Source organism: Eschscholzia californica, unplaced genomic scaffold, assembly GCF_041429995.1.
Source record: "Eschscholzia californica isolate CP2 unplaced genomic scaffold, dmEscCali1.0.p SCAF_1, whole genome shotgun sequence".
In the NCBI taxonomy this organism is placed as follows: domain Eukaryota; kingdom Viridiplantae; phylum Streptophyta; class Magnoliopsida; order Ranunculales; family Papaveraceae; genus Eschscholzia; species Eschscholzia californica.
Genome location: NW_028238198.1, coordinates 57,543,300 through 57,567,236, shown reverse-complemented (window position 1 = coordinate 57,567,236; position 23,937 = coordinate 57,543,300). Strand labels below are relative to the sequence as shown.

Sequence of the window (23,937 nt, the reverse complement as noted above, 5' to 3'; positions counted from 1 at the left end):
CACATGGGAGAATGGGAAACTAGCAACCAAGAATATAAAGTATAGGTCCTCTCCACTCATTGCCAATTGGTTTTGAGTTGGATGACCACAAACTTAACAGTTAGGACATGATTAGGTACAAAAACAACACAACCGACTTGACTCGGTAGATGTTGGAGATCTTATTCTCTTCAGTTACTCATTGCCTCTTCTTTGGACGATACATATTTGTTTTGTTCACTGTTTTGTATGTTGTTGATTCGAAATTCCTTGAGGTCAGCCTAGCTCCTGGTTTTTTACCACTCCAGAATCAGATTTGTATTGAATTTTACATGTTGAATTAATATTATTCCAAACTGGAAAAGGAAAGACTCAGTTGCCTCTCAGTTTGAAATTGACATGGTTCAATGATTAATCCATTCAAGACTACAGTATCGTTGTTTTAATTTAACAGATAGTAACAAACCTGAAAGAGTATCTTGTATGAAAAAGATTGTTGAATTGTTGTACTTTTTTGCTTTAGGGAACATAAAAATTTGTTCTTGCATTAAAAGACTAGGGAAAATACTTATTGCATAGGAAGGTTTTGTCCTCCGTTGTTTAACCGAGGAAAATAGAGAAAATCCCGTGAGGAGAGAGAAAGTGACGTGAAAAGTGATTTTTTAGGGTTTTTCTAAGGTTTTGCTGATCGGAAAGGCTGCTGGTTGGATTTTCCAGCCATGAAGGAGCTTTCTCACGGCAAAGATACTAGTTTAAGTCCGGCAATGATTGATTCTTATCTTAGTAATGATAGAGACATGAGAGATGAAGGTGAGATCGGTGAAGGAATGTTCCTCTTGGCTGGGAACCGAGTGATTAGTGAAGATGAAGGTGAGGAGGACATGGAAGAGGAAACCTCTCTGGTTTCACGTGAAGAACAGCATGGAAAAGGTCATGACCGTGTGAGAGAAGATGATTCCCCATCAAAAACAGTTGAGGAAACTAATCCAACCTTGGACAGATTGGCGAACAGAGAAGGGCTTGTGTTCTTGGCAAGTAAACCAAACCCTAATACAAACCCTAATGCACATAAGTCAAGGAACCAGGAACAACGTGAAGACGGCCAACTCAAGTCGCAAACAGGTCAGAATTTGGGTAATAAATCATTAGCAGACGCAATAAAAACCAATATGTTCTCGAGTATCTTGCGAAACACTTCGAGGAATCAGCAACCAGTTACAATGGAAGGTTTAAACCACCACTCACCGGTGATAACAGGAAGAAACAATCACAACAACAGTTTTCCAGCAAACCCTAGAGTTCCGTTAGCTGCTAGGGTTCCTGTTGCACCGGGACAAATTACTTCACCATTATTGAATAGTGAAGAGTTGAGTGCTGCATCTCATACGGAAGGACAACAATTCAATTGAACTCGACTATTCACAAAGGAGAACTCCTCACAGAAAGCTCCACTGCGTTATACTCCACCTCTAGAGGTAAATGGCGAACGAGTAGCAGATTTTGACATTGCTGATTTTGGTGATCGTGTAAAATCATTTGATGATGTTTTAATTGGTAATTTTGTTGGTGAGAGATTGAGTTATGGTCTAGTACATAACGTCTTGATAAAAAAATGGAACCCTAAGGGTGGGTTGAAACTAACAATTCATGGAAACTCGGCATTTGTGATTAAATTTGCATCAATGGAAGATAGACAGCGAGCAATGGAACATGAACCCATTTTTATTGCAGGAAGACTCTTTGTTGTCCGCCCGTGGTGTCTACATATTGAGAAAGAATTACAGGAAATGAAAACATTACCAATGTGGGTTACCTTCTGTAATATCCCACTTATTTTCTGGACACCTGAAGGTATAAGTCGTATTGCAAGTATTCTTGGTAAGCCAATCATGCTAGATAGTCACACCGAATCGGAAGAGAGAATGGCTTATGCTCGTGTATGTGTTGAAATTAATGCGGAATGGGAGTTACCAAAAGAACTCAGAATTCGTGTTAAAGATGGTTCACAAGACGTGTTTGAGAAAGTGGCAGTTGAGTATTCATGGTTGCCTTCTCGTTGTGCCACGTGTGAAGTGTTCGGACATGACGATGTTGGGTGTCCAACACTACCAAAACAGCATGTGACATCAGACGTACATAAAAACCATCTTCGTACCACCAAAGAGACTACCCGAGGAGCAACCACAACACAACATCCGAGAACTACTCAATTCCAGCAACCTCATGCCAAAAAGGGACCTCATATGAAACAAGATGGCGGGAGGAAAAGATCAGCAGCAGGAGAAGGAAGAGATTCACAAGTTGTTCATAATGGGGATGACAAAGACGAGACAACCGAGTTGACGATTGTTGCAAATAAAACTAAGCAATTCCAGGTGGGTTCAGGGCAGATTGGTAGAGCAGATCAGCAAAGAAGGAAGATACTTAAGAGGTTACCATCTCAAAACCAAGTCATCACGAGTGGGAGCAACCGTAGCCAAACAGGTAACTCATTCTCAGCCTTATTGTCTATTGATACTATTGGGAATGATGTGCAGAAAACCCATGAAAATAATGTTATTTCATGTGAGCCGGACCCTCATTAAGAGGACTTAACCCACCCGATGGAGGGTCAGCAACCATTATTGAGTAACTCCGAGAGTTCGAAAGGAATTACTCAGAATCCCCCATTAGTTTAATGATTAATCTCGCATGTTGGAATGTGAGAGGTCTTAATGACTCTCTCCGTACGAAGAGTGTGAGAGATTTTGTGAGATTGAATCGTATTGGTTTGTGTGGCTTTTTGGAAACTCATGTCCAGGAAAGGAATAAGACTCGTATTCAGTGTAGTCTTAAACCTAACTGGACTTTTATTGATAATTATGTGGTTGTTCCGAATGGACGGATTTGGATTGGATGGGACCCGAGTAGGGTTGGTTTCATTGTGTCCCATGTTGGAGGACAAGTTATTGCAGGTGGTGTTCGATTCCCAGATGGTTCGGGTTTTCTTTTGGCAGTGGTGTACGGTAGCAATAATACTGTTCGTCGCCGGGAGCTTTGGAGGGACCTTGAGTTTCTCATGATGGGTTCTGAGGCTCCGTGGCTAGTGCTAGGTGACTTTAACACCACGATGTTGGCCAATGAAAAGAGGGGCGGTAACAGCTTACCGTCTCAAGGCTCCAATGAGATGTTTGACTGTATTACCGATTTGGGACTGTTCGATTGCCCGTATACAGGTTGTTTCTATACATGGTCTAACAGGCAAATGGGAGTTGCTAATGTCAGTTCCAAGATTGATCGGGCTCTTATTAACAACGGTTGGTTGACCTGCTTTCCTATATCTAAAGCAGATTTTCCACCGCCCGGGGATTCAGATCACTCTCCTATTATTATACCGCTTGCTGCACCCAACATACACCGGCGTACTCCGTATAGGTTTTTTAATGCCTGGACGGAGGATCCCACGTTTCGAGCTCTTGTTGCTGATGTATGGAAGGTGTCAGTACGGGGTAATCCGATGTTTCGTATGGTGACTAAACTGAAAGCTTTGAAGGCTCGGTTGAATGAATGGAAGAAAGATTGGTTCAATGGGGTGACGAACCAGGTAACCATTAACCGGAATTTTTTACATTCAGTGCAGGTTCGATTGCAGGGAGATCCAGCAAACCAGGTTGCACGGGCTGAAACAGCAATGCTCCGACAACGTGCTAAAGTTGAATGGCTCACTCTCGATGACAGCAATACAGCTTATTTCCATAACTCTATTAAGGAGCGGAAGTCACGGAACACTATTACTCGACTCACCAGAGAGGATGGTTCGGTGGCTGAGGATCCAGTGGAAATAGCCAATATGTGTGTGGATTTCTATCGGGGCTTATTCGGTCGGGATGATGAGGATAATGAAGCATCAGATCACATATCTAATGTGGAGTTCTCGCGCCCGCTGACAGAAGCTGAAGGAGCTCTTCTTACTATGAGGGTGACTAGAGATGAAATATATGCTGCTTTGCAAACTATTGATTCTGATCGATCGCCGGGGCCGGATGGGTTCTCTTCCCATTTTTTTAAGGTGTGTTGGTCGATTGTGGGAGATGACTTTGTGGAGGCTATTCAGAACTTCTTCAGCTCTGGGAAACTTCTCAAAGAGGTAAACTCTACTTTTGTGACTCTTATTCCAAAAATCGATAATGCTTCCTCAGTTTCGGACTTTAGACCTATCTTGTTGTAATGTGCTGTATAAATGCATTACCAAGATACTCACTATTCGACTGAAGGGAGTTATTTATTCGATGATTAGTCCGAACCAGTCAACCTTTATTTTAGGCCGTACTATCCAGGACAATATCATGCTAGCCCATGAGATTGTCCGGAATTACCATCGACCCACTGGTCCAGCGCGGTGTACGGTTAAGATTGACTTTAAGAAAGCGTATGACACAGTCCGTTGGTCTTCTCTATTCTCAGTCCTTGATAAGTTCCATTTTCCAAGGATATTTATAGAATGGATACGGGCTTGTCTCACTACGTCTAAGTTCTCTATTTTGGTCAATGGTGAAGCCCACGGTTATTTTGATGGGAAACGGGGTTTACGGCAAGGCTGTCCGATATCTCCATATCTGTTTGTTTTAATGATGGAGGTATTCGCGGTTCTTATTGATCGAGAGGAAAGGGCAGGTCGATTTCTGCTACACCCTCAGTGTCTAGTCCCGAAGGTTACTCACCTTTGTTTTGCAGACGACCTCATGACCTTCTTTCGAGGAGACATGGGTTCGGCTCAATCTCTAAAAGGTGTGCTAATTGGCTTTCATCAGGCGACGGGGTTGCAGGCCAACGTGCTTAAGAGTACTATCTTCTTTGCTGGTCTTTCGGCTCAAGGTCAGAGTGATATCACCACCATCCTGGAATTCGGTACTGGTTCTCTGCCTATTCGATACCTGGGATTGCCTCTCATATCATCTCGTCTTACCTATAGTCATTGCATACCGCTGATCGATATAATCAAGGGACGAATCCAATCTTGGAAGAATCGCTTTTTATCGTTTGCAGGGCGTGTTCTTCTCATAAAGGTGGTTTTGAATAGTATGTTACTATATTGGGCAGCGGTGTTTGTTATTCCCAAAAGGGTTATGAACGACATCAACTCCATCTTTAGTAAGTTCCTTTGGTCAGGTGCTGATATGGGGGTGTAAGAGAGCTCCTATTGGCTGGGAAAGCCTTTGTTACCTAACTAATGAAGGGGGTCTCGGATTTCGTAATATCGAGATGTTGTTTGAGGCGTCTAACCTTCGCCATATATGGGATCTGGTTATTGGTAAGACGACTTTGTGGGCTGATTGGGTGAGAAATAATCTCATCAAAGATCAACACTTCTGGACTTTATCGGCCTCGAGTAGAAGTTCTTGGTGTTGGCGTCGGATTCTAGCCAGCAGACCGATGGCCCTTCGATTCATTTGCACTTCTTTGGGGGATGGTCGTGATACCAAATTCTGGACTGATTTATGGCATCCTCTTGGTCTTCTATTTCATGCTTTTGAGGAGACACATAGATACGACTCTTACCTTCATTTAGATGCCCGGGTTTCTCAGTTTATCGGGCATTCAGGCTGGGTTTTCCCTACGGATGTGGCAGCTATGTTAGGGACTATTGAGGTCGAGGCTAGAGAGGTGGTGGTAGACAACACCCTTAGAGATGAGGTGATCTGGACGCCTAGCCAGAATGGAGAGTTTACTCTCAAAGAGACGTATGAAGCTATTCGACCTAAGGGAACTCGATTGAGCTGGATTTCATTAGTATGGTCACCGGGTGGTATACCCAAACATTGCTTCATCACGTGGCTTGCCTTCCGACAACGCCTCAAAACCAGATCGCTTCTGGCTAGTTGGGGTATGCCTTTAGACACTACTTGTGTATTCTGTGGGGGAGATGAAGAAACGGTTTTCCACTTATTCTTTGGTTGTTCGGTTACAAAGATTATATGGGAATCGTTATTACTCAAGATGGGATATCAGAGAGTATGTGCTGCAGATTTGGAAAGGGAGCTACAGTGGTGCATTAATCACTTTGGTGGGCTTTCTATTGCTGCCCGAGTGGGCCGTCTGCTTCTAAATGCCTATGTTTATCATATTTGGAAGGAGCGGAATAATAGGGTATTTAGAAGTAATGTCATGTCACCGGAGCTGATTATATACACTATTTGTGATGAAGTGAGGATCAAGCTGAATACCGTTACCAAACGGTTTGAAGATACGGAGGAGAATCAGAGAACCATCGAGCGCTGGAATCTTACTATCTCTCTCCAAAAGCCGGTTTACACCTTATGCAAATGGACTCGGCCGATGGCAGGGAGATATATGATTAATACGGATGGTGCACTGAACGAGGTGGATGCTGGGTATGGAGCCATTATTCGAGACTCGGAGGGGACTGTTATGAGAGCAGCCACAGGTCAAGTTGATGGACAGACTATTTTCATACACGAGCTACAAGGTGTTGAGTTGGGATTGGAGTTAGCACTTAGTACCGGATTGCAGGAAGTTGAACTTGGTCTTGACTCGATGAAATCAAGTTACTTCTTGCAAAACCACATCAGAAATTACCATGGAGGGCGAGGCGTTTGTGGAAGAGGGTTCGAGGCTTCGGAGTCAGTTTCAGAGTTTTCGGGTTTTTCATGTCTATAGAGAAGCCAATCAGGCTGCAGATTTCCTGTCGAAGATGAAGCTCGGACCGGGGGTGACTCACTTGAATATTAGTCAACTTCCGGTGGAATTTGTCAATATCGTCAATGCGGACTCTAGAGGAACAGTGAGAATGAGGAAAGGGTGGGGCTAATGAGATGATGTAATTTGACTTCTTTGCTGTTTTTTTCTTTTTTGATTTTTCTTTCATTGTATTCGTTTCGGGCTCCTCCCGCTTATCATAATAAAAAAAAATACTTATTGCATAGTTTTGAATATAGACAATAGTGTTAACATACTTATTGCATAGTTTTGTCTATATTGCATCAAACGTTTATTGCAACACTATCATTTTGCAGGAAAGAATTTTCAGTAAGTATTTTTAAAATATCAATAGTGTTTATTGAATATAGCATCAATATGTTGTTTTAAACAATGTTAGCATTTTATATCCACTACTTTTTATAGGAAAATAGTTTATCGGTGGAATACCCAAGAAAAATTTGTCTAACGCAATAGATTTTCCCTAGAATAGTATTTTCCCCATCCCAATAGGTAAACCATGTCGGTTAAAATTTCGTATCTTTTGTTAGTTACTGTAAACATTCTCTTACTGTTATTTTTGGTTCATCGATTCTTAGTGTTTTGGTTTGTTTATTTGACTTATACTAATTCTGTCGTTTTCATATTGCTTCTGTGTAGCTGAATCTGAAATCAAAAGCTGTTTTTTCTTATGATCGGTTACTCTTTATTAGTTCGAGTATATCGTTCGCTTGGAACACAAAAAATTCCATCTATATAAGTTCCGATTTGTTTACCAGTTTTCCTTCAATTCCAGTTTCTACAGGTAATGCTGACTTAATCTACTTTATTTGTTTTAGAATTAATTATTTAGATATAAAGCTTTGGATTATAGGTTTGGGAGCTCACACTTTACTTCTGATGAGAGGGGTACATAAATTACTTTAAGAGAAAACAAACTCTTACTTAAACTCAACCGTACACATTTGAATTATTTTTTAAATGAAGAAGAATTTAAAAGTTTGATTAGTTAAATTTGATTTATCTTTTCTTTGGTTTGCAGTTTCAGGTTTTTGGACCATGTAAGACCATGATCCAGTAGTTGGATTCTTCAAATTGCAAATCCACAACTTCAAATAAAGTTTTTTTGTACTAATAAGTTCTTAGTCATGTGCAAGATAGTACAACAATGGTTTAACTTCGTGCAGGTTGTATCTTATTCATTGATGGATGTGGCATGTGTTTACTATTCGATTTAACGTATTTGTTTTCTAGGTCACGTGTACTTCATATTTTGCTTCGTGCAGTACTTCAGTTTCAGGGGGCTTTGGAAGTATATATGATGAACCCAAGATTATTTGCGAACCATTTGAGCCTCGAGAAAAACTTTCATTTTAGCAAAGGTTGGTTGAGCATTTTAGCTTTTCTTTATCAACTCAAGTTTCTTATTAATCATTGTTAGGCTTATAAATAATTGACATGGATTAGTAGTAGTATGTTTGTTTATCGCACATTATATCTACTGCAATTATAATGGCAATTCCTCCAATAATGATTTTTACCTTTTCCTTTTAGGAAATGAATAGAAACATCGAGAGAATGAAGAGATCTTTTAATTAAGGACTGCATCTACCGACTAGAAAGCACTTGTTTGGAGACACAGGGGGAAGGACTCAGAGACTCTGAACTCTGTGCAAGACGCCCTACTCCTTGTGCCAAGGCTAATTCTCAAGCACAGTTCGGTAAGTACATCGGAGAGGATAACTATGAGGAATCCAAGAACGTAATGTCTAAGAAGGGCTACACTAACTAGATTGGTTTAAAATTAAGGGAGAAAGGTTTTTGTTATGTGTATAGTTATAATGCCATTTTTTTTTTAGTTACCGTTGATACATTTTTATGAGATTAGTTAATTTACTTGCATTACATTTGACCATTTCATATGTAAAAAAAACATAGATAATATTCTATAAAAACTGATGATAATTTTGTAGGGAAACTATATCCGTGTCAACATAGATGATATTCAAAAAAAATTGATGATAATAGTTGAGCGCATCGACGTAGTTTAGAAAGAACTCAAATCCTTCGTCTGCATAATCGTAAGTATTTATCCTCTTCCTTTACCATTTTTTGACGTATAAAGTACATTCTGAAATCATCCGTGTAGAAGGCACGTGTGCTGACTGGGACAAACCTCTGGATAAATCTAGCCCTCCGTCCCACATCAGCGTTAATCCCAACCGTTGGATTAAATAAAATCAACTAGGTTGCCACCCGGGCGCCTGTAGCAACGAATGGGCATATCTCCTCACTTCCACCGGACATATCTTCTAATTTGATCTTCCCCAAATTCAGTATGGAGTTCACCATTACTGTCTCTATAAATCTTAGAGCGTTCTTCGACGCCCCTTTCTTCCGGACATATCTTCTAATTTGCTTCCCTATTTTCTTCCACATTCAGTTTGGTACAGATGAATTCATTGTATGTTAAAAAGTGAGGAAGAAATCCAAACTCATTTTCTCATCTTTTCTTCTCTTATCTATTGGTAAATTTCAATCTCATAAAGAAGTGTGTGAAGAACTAATTTTTCTGTGTTGGTAATTCTTCTGTATTCAATTTATTTTTTGTGTTGTATTCAAATTATCTATTGATAAAGATGTTATCTCTCAGTTGTTTGATAAAATGTCAGAAAGAAATAAGAAGGTAGTATATTTTTCTTGAATGCTATCCTTTTATCTCTCTCTCTAACGGTTCAGTTGCTTCTTATCTCTTCGTTGCAACTCAAATCAGATTCGAGTGATCAAGTAGGAGACTCAGGATGATGAAGGAGACTCGAATAATCACATTCCTGACACTCAAATCAGATCAAGAAGGAACTCGAATGATATGTGTGGGCTGAAATTCTTGGTTGAGTGCCTCTGGCGAGTGGTCTTCCCATATATTGTACATCCTTTGCAACTATATTCATTTTTTTCTATTCTTTTCAACTATTGAGACATTAATGGCTTAACATTGAAGTCCAAATCCGAGGTATGTTAATTCCCATCTAAAAGAAAGAGAGAAATTTCTGATTTTTTAATGTTGTTTTCTCTTGTATAGAAATCTCTGTCGATTTTTTATCCTCCTGGGTTTAATTTCTGATTTGTTTTATGAATTCTTTATTCTTTATCTTGGGCTTATAATAATTTTTCAATCCAATTTCAGATGGATAAAAGAAAGAGAGAAATTTAGTAAAATCATATAGAGAGGAACCGAAAAGGAATGACTTAGCGCTGGCAAAGGTATGAACGTGAACTTTCATATAAACTCAAGTTCAGTACTAAAAATAGTTGAACTTGTATATAACCAAAAGATTAAATCTTTTTGGGTTTGAAATATTTGAAATGTGTGTGTTCAAGAAAGAAATGATAATATAGAATGAAATGTGAAGCTGTTTGATGGTAATGGAAGACCATGGCCTCAAGCTTAGTATATATGGTCACTTATGTCGTCATATGGATCACTGATGCTGAGCTTAGATATTTTCTTGATGTATGAAAGTATATCCCCACCTATGGATTTCCAAGCTTGGAATTAGCACATTGTACTAAATTTTAAGAATTTCTTAAGTATAAATTAAATATTCTGAGTTCATACTATAAGTGGTTGTCAAATTTAGATTGGTGTAAGAATATAATGTAGTATATATTTCTATTTTAGGTTCCTTCTATATTTGAATTTCATAGTAGCATTTGTGTAGGGCCAAGTTGTTTGCTATCTATGGTTTACAAGATGTAAATCTAGGTTTTATCCCCAACACCCCGAGTATATGAATGCACTACACGATATTATATGTCAAAAGCTCAGGTTATTAGCTTAGAGATATTCGCACAAACTTCCTTCTTTTTCTTACTTTCTGTTTTACGTAATTGCGCTGTTTATTAGCTTAGAGATTTTGCATTGCATGATTAGGCCTACAAGCTCATTACTGCATTCATTCCATCTAATCTTTTTTTTTGTTAGACCAACCTATACTTAGTTCTGCCCCTAGAACTATAATATATTCAAGTTGTGTATATATCAAGGTATAAACTCCGTTATTTGTAGGTTAAGTTAGCGTTATGTGGGCTGAAGATTTCTTCGTTGGTCTTTAGATATATCTATCTGCCAAAATTCTTGGTTTTACTTGATTCATTTAGCTCTATTTTAATCAGATACCCCGGGTTCATAATCAGCTGACTATAATGGTCATTTGGTTCTAACATTTTGTTTCGGTCTAAAAAGATAAGCTATAGTTATTTTTCGTTTCGCTCTTCTTCCGTTTTCTTCAGTTACTAATCTCTTCATTAATCTCCTCGATGGTGATTAAAAAGCTTGTATCTTGGGCTTGCTTTCACTATCCATGATTGTTGGCAAATGTAATGTTTGCTGATGTTGAACTTTGTACCTTTATCTTGCATTTTGCTCTTCTAAGATTTTGGGAAATGCTGATTTTGGCATTTAACTTCAAAAGGTACCTTTCTTACATACTTTAAGGAAGCAGGTCGGATTTTGATGGAAAACCTAGAATGACTTCTTTATCCAGTTTGGATTCTAACAAGAGCCAAACAATTTCATACATTCATCACACCAACATATCATCTGAAGTTTCTACCCCCCTATTCATCACTTTTTTGAAAAAAAAAACTTTATGCCTTCCATATCCTTTTTCGTCATCTCGTCTTCCTCACTTGATACCCATGATATCTATCATGAGTAAGATATTGTCTGTGAGTATCTCATCTTTTCTTCTCAGATCTGTAAAATCAAGTGAGGGTTGATGCTTAGTCCTGTCAGTATTTCCCATGATGCGACTTAAGGATAAGAAAATTTTGACTGGTTCGCTGATTTTACGGTTAAGCCTTTTGTTTACATATTTGAGGTGGGTTTAGGCCATTCTTAAAGATTTTTTAATCGGGAGGATATTTCGCTACTTCTCTTCGCATTTAGGTTTTCATCGATGTTAAGAAGATACGGTCTATTTACAATTCCTCATTCCTCAAAACTAAAGATGATCTCTCTTTGATTATTCACTACATTAAATGCTAAATTATTCTTTCAGTGAATTAGATTTAACTTCCAACTATTTGAAGGTGCAATGAAATCATATTATTATCACTCAAATGAAAATTTTATATTCTGATGTTTCAGAGGGAGAGGTACCTTGAAATCTGACCAGGTCGTATGAGGGGAAACGACAAACACCATACTTCAAATGGGATATTTATCATGCGGGTTGCCGAAATAAAATTCCAGGTACACTTTCTTAAGAAGAAAATCAAACTTTTTGCCTTTTTCTTTTAAAATAGTAGAGTAGAAATAAATCGCATTTGTATTGGAAGAAACTTTTTTGAGCTTTACTTGATATGTTCCATTAAAATTCAATGAATTGTAGTTTAGGATTGAAATTATTCCAAATTTTTTGCCTTGAAATTTTCTTTACCTAAGTTTGTCTTAGATAGTAATTCAAATAAATATAATATAATTGGTAGTAATGTGTGAATGCCTTGAAATTTCTGTGAAATACTGTTGAAGAAGTTACTATTTCTCTGAATACTTCGAGAGAATATGAAATTGTAGAGGTTCTCACTTCAAATTTATCAGCATGGACGTGATGCGAATGCCCCGGGTCATACGGGGCATATGTTATTGTACAAAAATGATGTGACGGGTGCAGTTCTTTGAGCTCTTACCTAAGAAGCATGCTCGCGTTAATGCCACTGATTTGTATGAAGCCAGGTTAGCTCATGTTTGTATGACTTCAAAATATTTTCTCCTCAATAAAAGGAATTAAAGGCAGATGGCTAATGAAAATTCGATAATATTTGATAGTTGTTGTGATGGATAAGGGTTGAGTTAATAGTGAATAAGTTAAGTTGGAAGCACGGTTAGTTTAATTTGACCTTAATAGCTTGGAAACAGCTTGAAGGAGGAATATGACAAATATTGAAATTTTTTATTCCAAATAATCTTTTTAGGAGAATTATTTAGCTTTTATATCTTTCCATTTGTTAAATTAATAAGGAGTTTGTTTAGTAAAGGTGTTGAGGCTATCATTTTATTTGATTAACAATGTCATTAATGGTTTGCTTCAAGGCAATTGAAATAGTGTAGAACAAAAATAATATACAGAACACACTTTTTTGCCAACTAAAACATGCGTCCAACGAAGATGAGATACTACTTTGAATAGATTTACTTCCACATGGTGAAGATTATTTACTTGGTAGTTTGAATATATTTACTTTTGAATCTCCTTACTCCATTTTTCGTCATCGATATGTTTAACAATAGGTTGAGAACAAATGACTGGTAATTGGTTGATTCACTCTTTTCTTTCCTCTGTTTTTCTAATTTGTTAGGATTCTTCTTCTCTCACTCTTTCCCTTTTATGGCAACAGATTGAGACCAATCTTCTGGCTATTCTAATTGAGTATCCCCTCCACTTTTCCTGCGATCGTTCGTCGGTTTTGCATTAGTAGTTCTCAGACAGGTCTGATTCACACTCATCTCTCTCTCATTATGTTAAATGGTCTTCGAGCATTGTCTCGATGTTTTACCCATATGAAAAGGAAGACAAGGAGAAGCCCAGACGTTTTAGTTACCAACCGTTTAAGTGACAACCCGTTTCTGTTTCTCGGTCAATATTCAATGGCCATCCTTCTCTCGAATCGACATAACTTCTGCACCTCTCTCGAATCGACATTACTTCGCCAACCGTTACAATCTTTATCAGATTTCTTTCTTTACTGGGTAGATCATCTTCCACGTTTTCCTGTCATCTCTCTAATAGAAATAGGGATTTTTCTCTCCAGAGGCTGCAAAATGGTTACAGTGAAGAAAACGGTAAACTCCAGACTTTCATAATTTTGAGTTTTATGCTTCTTCGTCTTCCTCTGAACTTTAAGCATGATTTTTGAAGGTAAGTTACCCACTAACTATTTAATTTTTAGGGTTTCAGAATTATCTTCATTCCCCAACTTACTGGTCATTTCTCTTTTAGGGTGTTTTATTTGAGATCTTCTAAAGGAATCCTCACCACAACTGGAATCAGTTTAAGTTTGCAAATAGACGGGGAACAGAGCAGGTAAATCGTATATCTAACTCCTCTTTATGTTTTTGTTCTAGGGGTTTCTTCCATTTCAATAACCTTTCCATGCTTATGGATTTGAAATCAGCAATTGGGAATGGATTAAGATTTATTCATCTGTTTTTGTTCTTTCTTCCATTATATTTACATGAAATTATAGGGGTTGTTCTCCTCCTATTGCATCTTATTCAATGGAGATGCCTCTTTTCGGTTTCGTTAGCGGAATTTAAATACCCTTTTCAACAGTTAAACCCATCTAAATACATAATTTGTATTTTTATATGCCTATTTTAGTTTGCTTCAGATTTAGAGTTTCACATTTTAGTTAAATTTCTTACTGATATCTTTTCTGCATTATTTTGTTGTTTCATTATATTGATTTGAGATTTTTGATATTTTGTTGCTCTAATCAAATTTCATTTGGGTACATGTTAATACTTATTGTGTTATTGTGTTATAGAGAGTGGAACATCTACTGGGAGTTGAAAGTCTCAATCTTATTTGCTTTAGGTTATTGCATATATAGTCACCAGTTTGTCTTTACTTGGTGCTAATTCTATGTATACTCTCCCCTTTAATCATCGCATTACATTTATGTTCCTGTGTTTGCTCACGTGAAGAGACATGATTTGGAATGCCCTTTTGATTAGGAATAGAGTTTTGTGATTAAAAAACATATTACATACGGTCTTTCCGGATAGAAAGGAATAATCGATCATTCCGTGAAGCAGATTGCTTAATCAAAAGGGTCATTATGTCGGTTAAATCATTGATTTATCTTTGGGGAATGCCGACTAGATAGTTTGAGGATATTCCTTAAAATGTTATGTTGAATGCTTAGGATAACATAGTTCTTGTAATGTAAACTTTTTTTTTTATGCTTTTCGGTGTAGTTTTTGTGCCTTCTTAGCACCTAAATAATATTTCAATTACTAAAGCATCTAGCTCTAATTAACTTTTCAACATTCATCAAATTTGCCTATTTGCATAAGGAGTTGCCAGAAGTGATGAAGAAGTAGCTCTTGCTATTTTCCTTTTTTTTCCTGTTCTTTATTTGAGTAGAGCCCCATCTTTTTTTTATCTACTGCTGGGACGTCCATGGAGCTGAAATACAAATATTGTGTGAATATTAGAAAATAGCAATTACTTTAAATATATTCAACATGATATTTGTACGTCATTACAATATTTGTAAAGGAGTTTCTCCTCCTGATAGGCTGCAGCGGATGCCAAGGTCCAGGGAACTCAGAAATTTACAATATATTGAGTGCTCGAAGAGCCAAAGTTCCGGTAATGCTTCAAACTTCTCTTATCTTTTTTTTTTCTGCTCTCATAAAATGGAAAACAAATTCTACTTAGCTTTGGTTCTTAAATGTTTCTCCATTATACCTTGTAGAAGTTCAGGAAACACCAATGGCTGTAGCAAATCCTGGAGAAGAAATGGAAAACAACTACGGAAGGGTAATGGTATTTCAAAGGCATGCTCTCATTTCTTTCAATACATAAAATCATTTAGGGTATTACTTTATTTGCTGTTTTTATCATAATTGAATACACGTACTAATTATAATTCAAGCATCACCCTAAGCTACTTTGGAAGATGGATTGAAGGCGTCTGTTTTGTTGCAGAATTCATATCAAACAGCTAAACGGAATGGGACAAAGGTTGCTGTCAACATACTTGATAAGGACGGCTACACTGATCTAGATGTAATTTACGTACTTAATATGTCCCTTTCTTCTTATATTGGTTATTCTGTAGTTGTGCATCACACCTAAAATAGGCTCCCTCTGGGGCGCTTTCATAAGTTTTCGACGCATAATACTTATGGAGTTAGCGGTGGTTTTTGTTAATAGCTTTCTGTTACTCTTCTCTTAGCGAGCATATTTGAATTTGCCATTTGAAAGGGAGAAGATGGAACCGTACACTTTCCATCCAATTAGGACTACCCATTTCACTTTTCTGTTTCAACATTTTGATTATGTGTTATGTGCTTTTCAACATAGATATGATATGATATCAAGATGGTTTTTCTTAAAGTTGTTCCACTGATTATTTTACCAAATTTGCCTGTTACAGACAACTGTTTATAATATTTTCTTATCTTGGGCAGAAATGCTTTCAAACTTGAGTTGGCATTGGTAGAGAAGGTGCGACATCCAAATGTGGTGCAGTTTGTCAGAGTCCTTGCTCAAAAGTAGTTCACACACATTTGTAGTAGTTTGCACACATCTTGAAGGAGAATAAGTTCTTGACGGGTGGCCTGTCTGGCTCATTGTTGTTGTTGCCGAAGCCATTTAATGACGATCCCCTCTCAAAGTTGATTCTTTCCAAAAATTGGAGAAGGTAAAACCCAATTTTGAAACTCCCTCAAGTTTAATAACTATGGATTCGACTTCATGTGAGAATCAAACCTAGGACCTATTATTCAAGCAGGGTTGGTCAAATTGAATATTTTTATATTTTTTTTGTTTCCTTTCTATCAATTATAACGAAGAAAATTTAGAGCAGGTCGTTGGTCATGAAATATGAGAAATTTAAAGTATCATATATATTTCTATCACAAGTCAGTGACAATAACCCTTCTATAGCACTTCCGAACAAAAGAGAAATCTATATGACCTGTAGAGGAAAAAATCTATAGTACAATGCATGTTTTAGCTTTTTACTGTTGTGATAGTTGTATCACCCAGTTTAGAAATGTTAACTATTGCAATCTTAATTAGGTCGATGAAGAAATCTTATCAACCAATATGTGAATTACTGTTTTGTCCATCTACCAAATTATATGCCTACGAAGTTTCAACAGATGTTATATTCTTTCTTGTATGCTTACTGGTACTCTTATATGCTTTACTCTAGGTTTCGGATATTGATGATATTATATAATCTGTATTGAAATCTAACTTGTTATTTCTAATGTGCAGTTTCAAGGGAAACTTCTTATGATGTGGTTGGTAGTCATTATGTTGCCCTCGGTAATGTTACGTTGGATTGTGGTCTAGCATGTGATCCTTGATTGATGGTTTTTTTTGTATTGTTAGTGTGCCTCGAACCCACCACATAGAAGGTGGAAAACTTAACCTCCTGCCCCTCCAACCAAGATTTGTTGGCTGAGTGATGGGGTTATCACATACATATTGCTAAGTGGGGTTCCTCGGGATGGTGAGATGTGATTCTTTAGTCCATCTGCTTGAATATGCTCGACACAAATCTGACTACAAATTTCAGGATGAGAAGATTATCAGTAATTTTATATTCTACTAATTTATAGTTTTTAGTGTAATTTTCTTTTGACAAAATAGATGTTTGCATCTTGAATGGGTTCTGTAAATATTGATTTCAATATAACCTCTTAATGGAATTGATAGGTGTTGTTTGAGGAATATAAAATTCGCAATATATGAAATTGATCATAATGTTTAAACGGAGATAAAAGAAGTAATCAAGGATTTCTTAATCAAGGTGAGGCAACTAAAGCAAAATGTGCTTCATACTTACTGTCAAATTTTGCATCATGAAGTGCTTAATAAATTTGTCCGTGCCGGAGGCACGAGCTATACCCTAGTATATATATATATATATATATATATATGTATATATATGTTATAATATTATTTTAGCTTATCATATGAGGCAACAAAATACTATTTGCTATTATTTCAAAGTCATATCTTCGTTCTTTTACGGATATTTGGATGTTTGTAAATAGATAATTGGTGAATATTTATTATTATTATTATTATTATTAATTATTGTTATTATCACCGTATGAAATAACACAATTTTACTAATATTTCAAAATTATCTATTATTTCAAAGTCATATCTTCGTTCTTTTACGGATATTTGGATGTTTGTAAATAGATAATTGGTGAATATTTATTGTTATTATTGTTATTATCACCGTATGAAATAACACAATTTTACTAATATTTCAAAATTATCTTCATATATATCTGAAAATATCTAGGTACTTCATGGATAAATGATGCAACATGCAAGGTCTGATCGGCCCTCCTTACTTAGGTAAAGGAAATTCAATGGCCCAAAATCACACCAATACTATGACGATAATATATTATTGTATTGTTATATACTAATATTATATTATAATATATTATTATTAATGTTATAGTAATTTATTTTATATGATATAATATCATCTTAATTATTGATCCATTTTATTACGAAAAGTTATATTACGTATTTGTTGTGAATATGAAAGTATCTATGAAAATCAATTGAAATGTCAATAGAAGTCCACAAAATTCTATACAACTTCAAAAGATTGTCTTTGACAATATCGTTGACAATTGATGGAAAACATGGACTCCTCATTGTCAATGAAAATACCGATGGACGAAGTCCATGAAAGTCCGCAAAGGTATCGATTGACTACCCTCAAAAGTATCTATGAAAATCAATTGAAATGTCAATAGATTTCCACAAAATTCTATACTACTTAAGTTTCTCGCCAATCCATGATTTTAATTTACCACTACTCAAGTGAGCCATTTTCAAATTCTGAAACGCTTTGCAGTATTTGCAACGCAAGTGGAAGCACTTTAACAATACTTTTGAGGTGTTTTCCCGTTACAGTTTAAGATGCAGTACCTGCGGCAAACCCTGATGAACTTAAGTCCATTTGATACGTGTGAAAATATTTGATGTGAAAACTATTTTTTTCCGATGGGAAAGAAAACCCAATTTTTCTAACGGAGTCATTTGTGTTGATATGGCAGGGGAAAATATCTCAGATCTTTTTCCTACATTTTTCTTCCACGAGAAATCGGTTTTCGCACCATTTTGGTCTAAACAAACAACGAAAAATGGATTTTTCCGCGAAAAGAACTTTCTCATCCATGTTTTCCCCCGTATCAAACAGACCCTTAATGTCCAACTGACGTCATTTAGGGGATATAATTTTGCATAGAAACCTTTCCAAAATATGAAGTCCTTCAACAAAAAATCACTTAAAACTACCTAAAAGTCACTGCAATTTCCAGAAAGCATCATGTAGAGGCCCAAAATATTAGTGGAAAGTGCTCGCCACAGACATTACAAACTATTGCCAAAAGTCCAACTCAAACGTAGCGGAAAACCCAAGTCAAAAGCGTCACAAGAGTGGACCTAAAAGTGTTGCTGGTTAACAAAGGTGGCACCTACCGCGCCCCAAAAGCACTGTATAAAAGTGCCACAAATGCAAGACTGCACCTAAAGTGAAGAGTAAAGTGCATAATCGCTTACCAATTAGTGCACCAAAAGCATATTGTGAGTTCTCCACAAACAGACTGCTTAAACAATATGACCAATTCACATAAATAGATGTTCTTCCAAAGAGGCAAGAGGAAAGGAACTTAGCAGATATTATACTAATAAAACAGCAGGTTGATTCAAAAGCTAATCAATAGGTTTTTAATAACTACATCCCTTTCACCCTTTGTAATCATTGAGAACTATTTACTAACTATTAGCTAATCTATCATGTCACGAGACTTCCAGCTTAGTATTATGATCCCAAATTTTTTGCTTACCAACAAAAATGAAATTCAACATACAGTGTCAATGACTGTTCAGTTCGGCATAAACAGCGATTTCAGCTGAAATTTCTCGGTCAGAAATGTACATAATATTATTAGAAGTAAACTTTTGGCACAAACGTTGACTTGAGCTAGATAGTTTTCTGTTCTAGTTTTCGAACTTTTGACACAAACCTTTTTACTTCATGAGGTTGAGCAACTACCCCTAGCATATATATCGCCTTTATAAGGATAACCAACATTCCAGGCGTATATACCCCTCAAGGACCTTAACTTCAAGGACCTGCTCTCGTAGAGACAACAAACACTACTAATATTATTTAACATGTCTTTCAAGCAATACCAAAACTCACATGCTTGTTTGACCATCAATATTAAGCCTCCCCTTTCTAGCCTTCATCTCTTCTTCCCTCTTAAATCTCAATAATCAATTCTGCCATGCAAATATCACAAGCATCTGGGTTTCAATTGTGATATGTTAATATTAGCCTCCCTCGAGTGACTGCTAATAGCGATGGATCCGCTCAATTGGATTTATTAGGCGCTACACATGTAACTACACGTTGGTTGGAAACCATTAAGGCAGACTGAAAAATAAATACAGTAAGAAAAATGGATTTTGCCAAAATTAAGATAACAATACTTAAGGAAGAAGGAAACAAACTTTATCAACCAACCTACTCATTCATAGATAGAAGAGTACTTAATTCCTCTGTAAGACCCTCTCCATTGATTTATACTGTAACCTTCAATTTCAGTAATATGAATTTCACCACTCTAGTTCATGTACTCCTAGGGAAAGCAATCGTACTATCATTGATCCCGAAGTGCAGGTTTGTACGAAATCAGATTGTTAAGAAAATTTTGAAAAAACTGACCTATTTATTGACCTCTTTCTTTGACATCAACAAAAAGACAAATACAAGGCCAAACCTAAAAGGTACGATTATCTCTTTCCATCAAGATGAATGTTTATATTATTCCCTCTAACTAAAGTCTAAAACCTTTATATTTGAAGATTCAAATTTGATCTAGAGAACTCAATTTACACTAATAACACATGACAACAATAAAATCAATCATAAAGTACTTACTCATGAAGCCTTCTGTAGCCTGACATTCTATACTAATGTGAAAGCGTTTACTTAGATCAACAGGATATCGTTCACAGTATACATATTTACGGCCATCCTTGTATAAGGAGGGTGTATAGCAATGCAACATAGGGATATTCTTGAACAGTTAAAGCTACAAAACTATTCCTAATTCCATTAGATAACTAACCCAGTTTATAATTCTTTTTATGAAGAAGACTGACTTGCCAGTGGGTTGGAGCCTTGGAGGTACTACATTACTTGAGGTGTGACTGATAAACCAACATCCACTAGCATTTAAAAATCCTCGGCTTAACCTTGGTAAGAAGAGGACGCTTGCAATCTCTTTTTATTAAAATTCTAGCTGACTCAGAAAATCCCACGAAATAGAAAACTCGGAGGCCCCACTATTTTAAGAATATACATCCCAGGCATGATAATATTTAACAAAATAGAACTTGAGAAGCTAGCTGGATTCGACATAATAGAAGAGATATCATGCAAAAAATGTTCAAGAAACAAAATATTCAACTAGTGCACTCTTATACAAAGAGTCAGGTATAGTAATGCAACACACGGACTTCCTTTACAGTTCTAATTTCCGAACTGGCCTCGAGACAAAATAATCTCCAGTTTTAGTTTCCGAATTTTTGATGGAAGCCTTATACAGAAGGATTGGTACTAATTTGGGATGACGAATGACCAAGTACCAACATCCTCAAGCTGTCAAGCATATATATTTCTGTTTCTATTTCTATAAAATAAGATAAATGGACATAAAAAATCTCATGAAATAGAAAACAAAGAACCTGAAGGAAGACTTCTTTGCTCTTATCGAGATTCTTTCGTACTAATTCAGCATCGTTCAATATACTTCTTTTCTAAGGACATCAAGCCTCCGGAAACTTTGTTCCAAACTAAAACTATGGGTTTCCTCTTATATGGACCCCCAAATAAAAAAATATATGGCGGTGACCATTCTTCATCCTCCCAGATGTTACTCTTTTGTCATTTCTACTGCTATTTTGCAAATGGATATACCACTAACAACATAATTGAAGCAACGTAATCTAGCTAAGATGCATCTCAATCTGTTGGGTTAAGAGTCCAAGCAACTATAGGTTCTTCGGCTGGTTTTGGCATGTGGTATAGGTGAACATAGACAAGGGACAAGCCCAGATGCTTTTGTAAAATGAAGAAATTGTACATAAATTCCCAGTCAAGTCTCCTAAATCTTTTTAAGTGCAAAATGAATTTGCATAGTCCTGTTTAAGTGGTAAAAGACGACTTAAAGCAGCCGAGCTCAACAAGTTCTAATCAATACTACAACTTACGTAACCATTAGTAGGCAGTTGAGCTTATAGTGACTGCAACTCACTATAGACCCGAAAAAATGGATTAAAGCAGGCTTAACATGTTCCTGTTAACAAAAGAAAGCAAATAACAAAAATGGACTTAGTCAAAATTCTCTAATTAATTTGTAATGCAGGACGAAAATCCTAAAGAAAATCAAGCAAGCCATAAAATTTCTTCGACATTAAAAGACAAACACAAGGCCAAAATATAACAGAAGAGACCTTAACCAATGAGCTTGTGCTTGTTTGGAAGGATCAGCTGCAGATGATTGAAATTTGTTGTTCACAGTGAACTTATTTACGAACACCTCGGTGTAAAGAAGCAAATACAACAATGCAACATAGAGTCAATAATTGAACTATTCATGGTTGCATTAGATAACTTCCTGTTACTTTAGTCTTCTTTCTACGAACCAGACTTACTAGGTGAAGAAATGATTTACACAAAATATAAAATCAATGCACATACAATTTTGTGACGAAAGGAGGTTTTCCAACCCCTTGTTATTAAATGTCTGACGGATCCAGTAAATTTCTTAATATAGAAAATCCACTGCCAACTTATTTTGTGAGAAGTGATGTATTATCATGGATAACATCCACCAAGCATATGGTTTTAACTTGTACTGAGAGAAACGAGCAACAAATATTATATATAATGAGATTATGGAACTAGGAAGAAAATTCAGAGAGATAGAAAACATGCCCAAAGATTACCTGCACACTTGAACATCGATGTGAAGCCTTTCAAGCCTTCCTCTCTTCTTCCCTCTCAAGCCAATCAATAACCATAAAAGTAGACAGATATCTTTATTGTAATATGAAGTCCTTCAAGAAACATCACCAAAACTACCTAAGTATATCACTGCAATTCCCGGGAAGAATCACCTAGAGGTTAACTAGAAATTGCTCCCCAAACGCTAGCTTTACGGAAGTGTTGGCCAGAAAGCAGACCCAAAAGTGTCACCATAAGTACACCAAAAATTCTTGCTGGTGCACCAAAGGCGACAGTGCCCCAAAAGCTCTACATAAAGTGCAAAAAAGTCAGAATGCACCTGAGGCATCTTGGGAAGTTCACAACAGATCACAAATGCTAGCGACCCAAGTAGGAGAGCTTCTCTCCTCCTTGCTTTCGTGATGCGCAGACTTACAAGCTGCAAAGTGACCTCGATGTATCTGATCCCCAAGATGGACTAACTGACACTGAGAGAAAAGTGAAACAAGACTAGCTTTATATTATAGGGGACATCCAGGATACTTCTCAACTCATATCGGAGCAAGGTAATTCTTGTCCTACTGAGAATCATACCACACAGAATTGTCACTTCGTCCCACCACATCCGTCTTTGGGAGTTGGGACGATATAGTCACAGATTTTCTATTCTGAGTGAGTGAAAGATTAATACTAGTTCGAGAGGGCTCGGTAGTCTTGAGAATGGTTTGGGTAGGGGGTTTTCTTCATGAATTAAGAAGATGGATAAAAGTATCCCCAGAATAACGTTTCAAAAGTGCACCTAAAAGTATCGCCCTAATATACATCTAAAAGTGTATCCAAAAGCATCAAAGAAATTGCTTCGAAGTGTTGTATTGATAGTGCATCAAAAGCGTGTCGGGAGTTCTCTGCAAGCTCCTGATTAAACAACTTTACGAAATTAACCATTGGTAGCAAAGATGAAGAGAGGAAGTGACAGATATCCTTTATTCCTTTGTACCAAGTAAAGGAACTTACAGAGAGCTAAAATGCCCGAAACTTACCTTCACACTTGAACATCAACATGAAGCAGCTATCCGGCGTAACTCTTATCTTTTATTTAGAAATTCACAATCCCAAAAAACAGGTAGTGGCTTCTCGTAGCTTAAAAATTATGCTTATATTGCCTAAACGCTAAAACCAGTTGACTGGACATGATGTATAGAGTCGTAAATAATAAAACATAGAGTTGATTCATAAGCTAACCAATTAGTCCTTCATAACTAAACGGTTTCACCTCTTTCTTATCATCTTCAAGATGCTTCTCCAACGCAACTACCAAAAAAACAAGAAATCTCATTGTATAAATTGAGCATATTACTAACTATTAACTAATCTATTATTTGGTAAGATTTCCAGCATGGTATTATGACCCCCAATGGTTTTGCTTTTGGTGGTCAACATAAATAAAATTCGACATGAAATGTC

At 36.7% G+C, this 23,937-nt stretch overlaps 1 long non-coding RNA gene across 1 annotated transcript; it reads right to left on the bottom strand.

Annotated features, from left to right (window-relative positions):
• Window positions 1–20,885: 20,885 nt before the first annotated feature.
• On the bottom strand, window positions 20,886–23,580 carry LOC147567795 (uncharacterized). Its single transcript, XR_015230869.1, has 2 exons — window positions 21,981–23,580; window positions 20,886–21,823 (listed from the first exon to the last, which is right to left on the bottom strand). It is a non-coding gene; the product is annotated as an uncharacterized LOC147567795 (long non-coding RNA).
• Window positions 23,581–23,937: the final 357 nt, after the last annotated feature.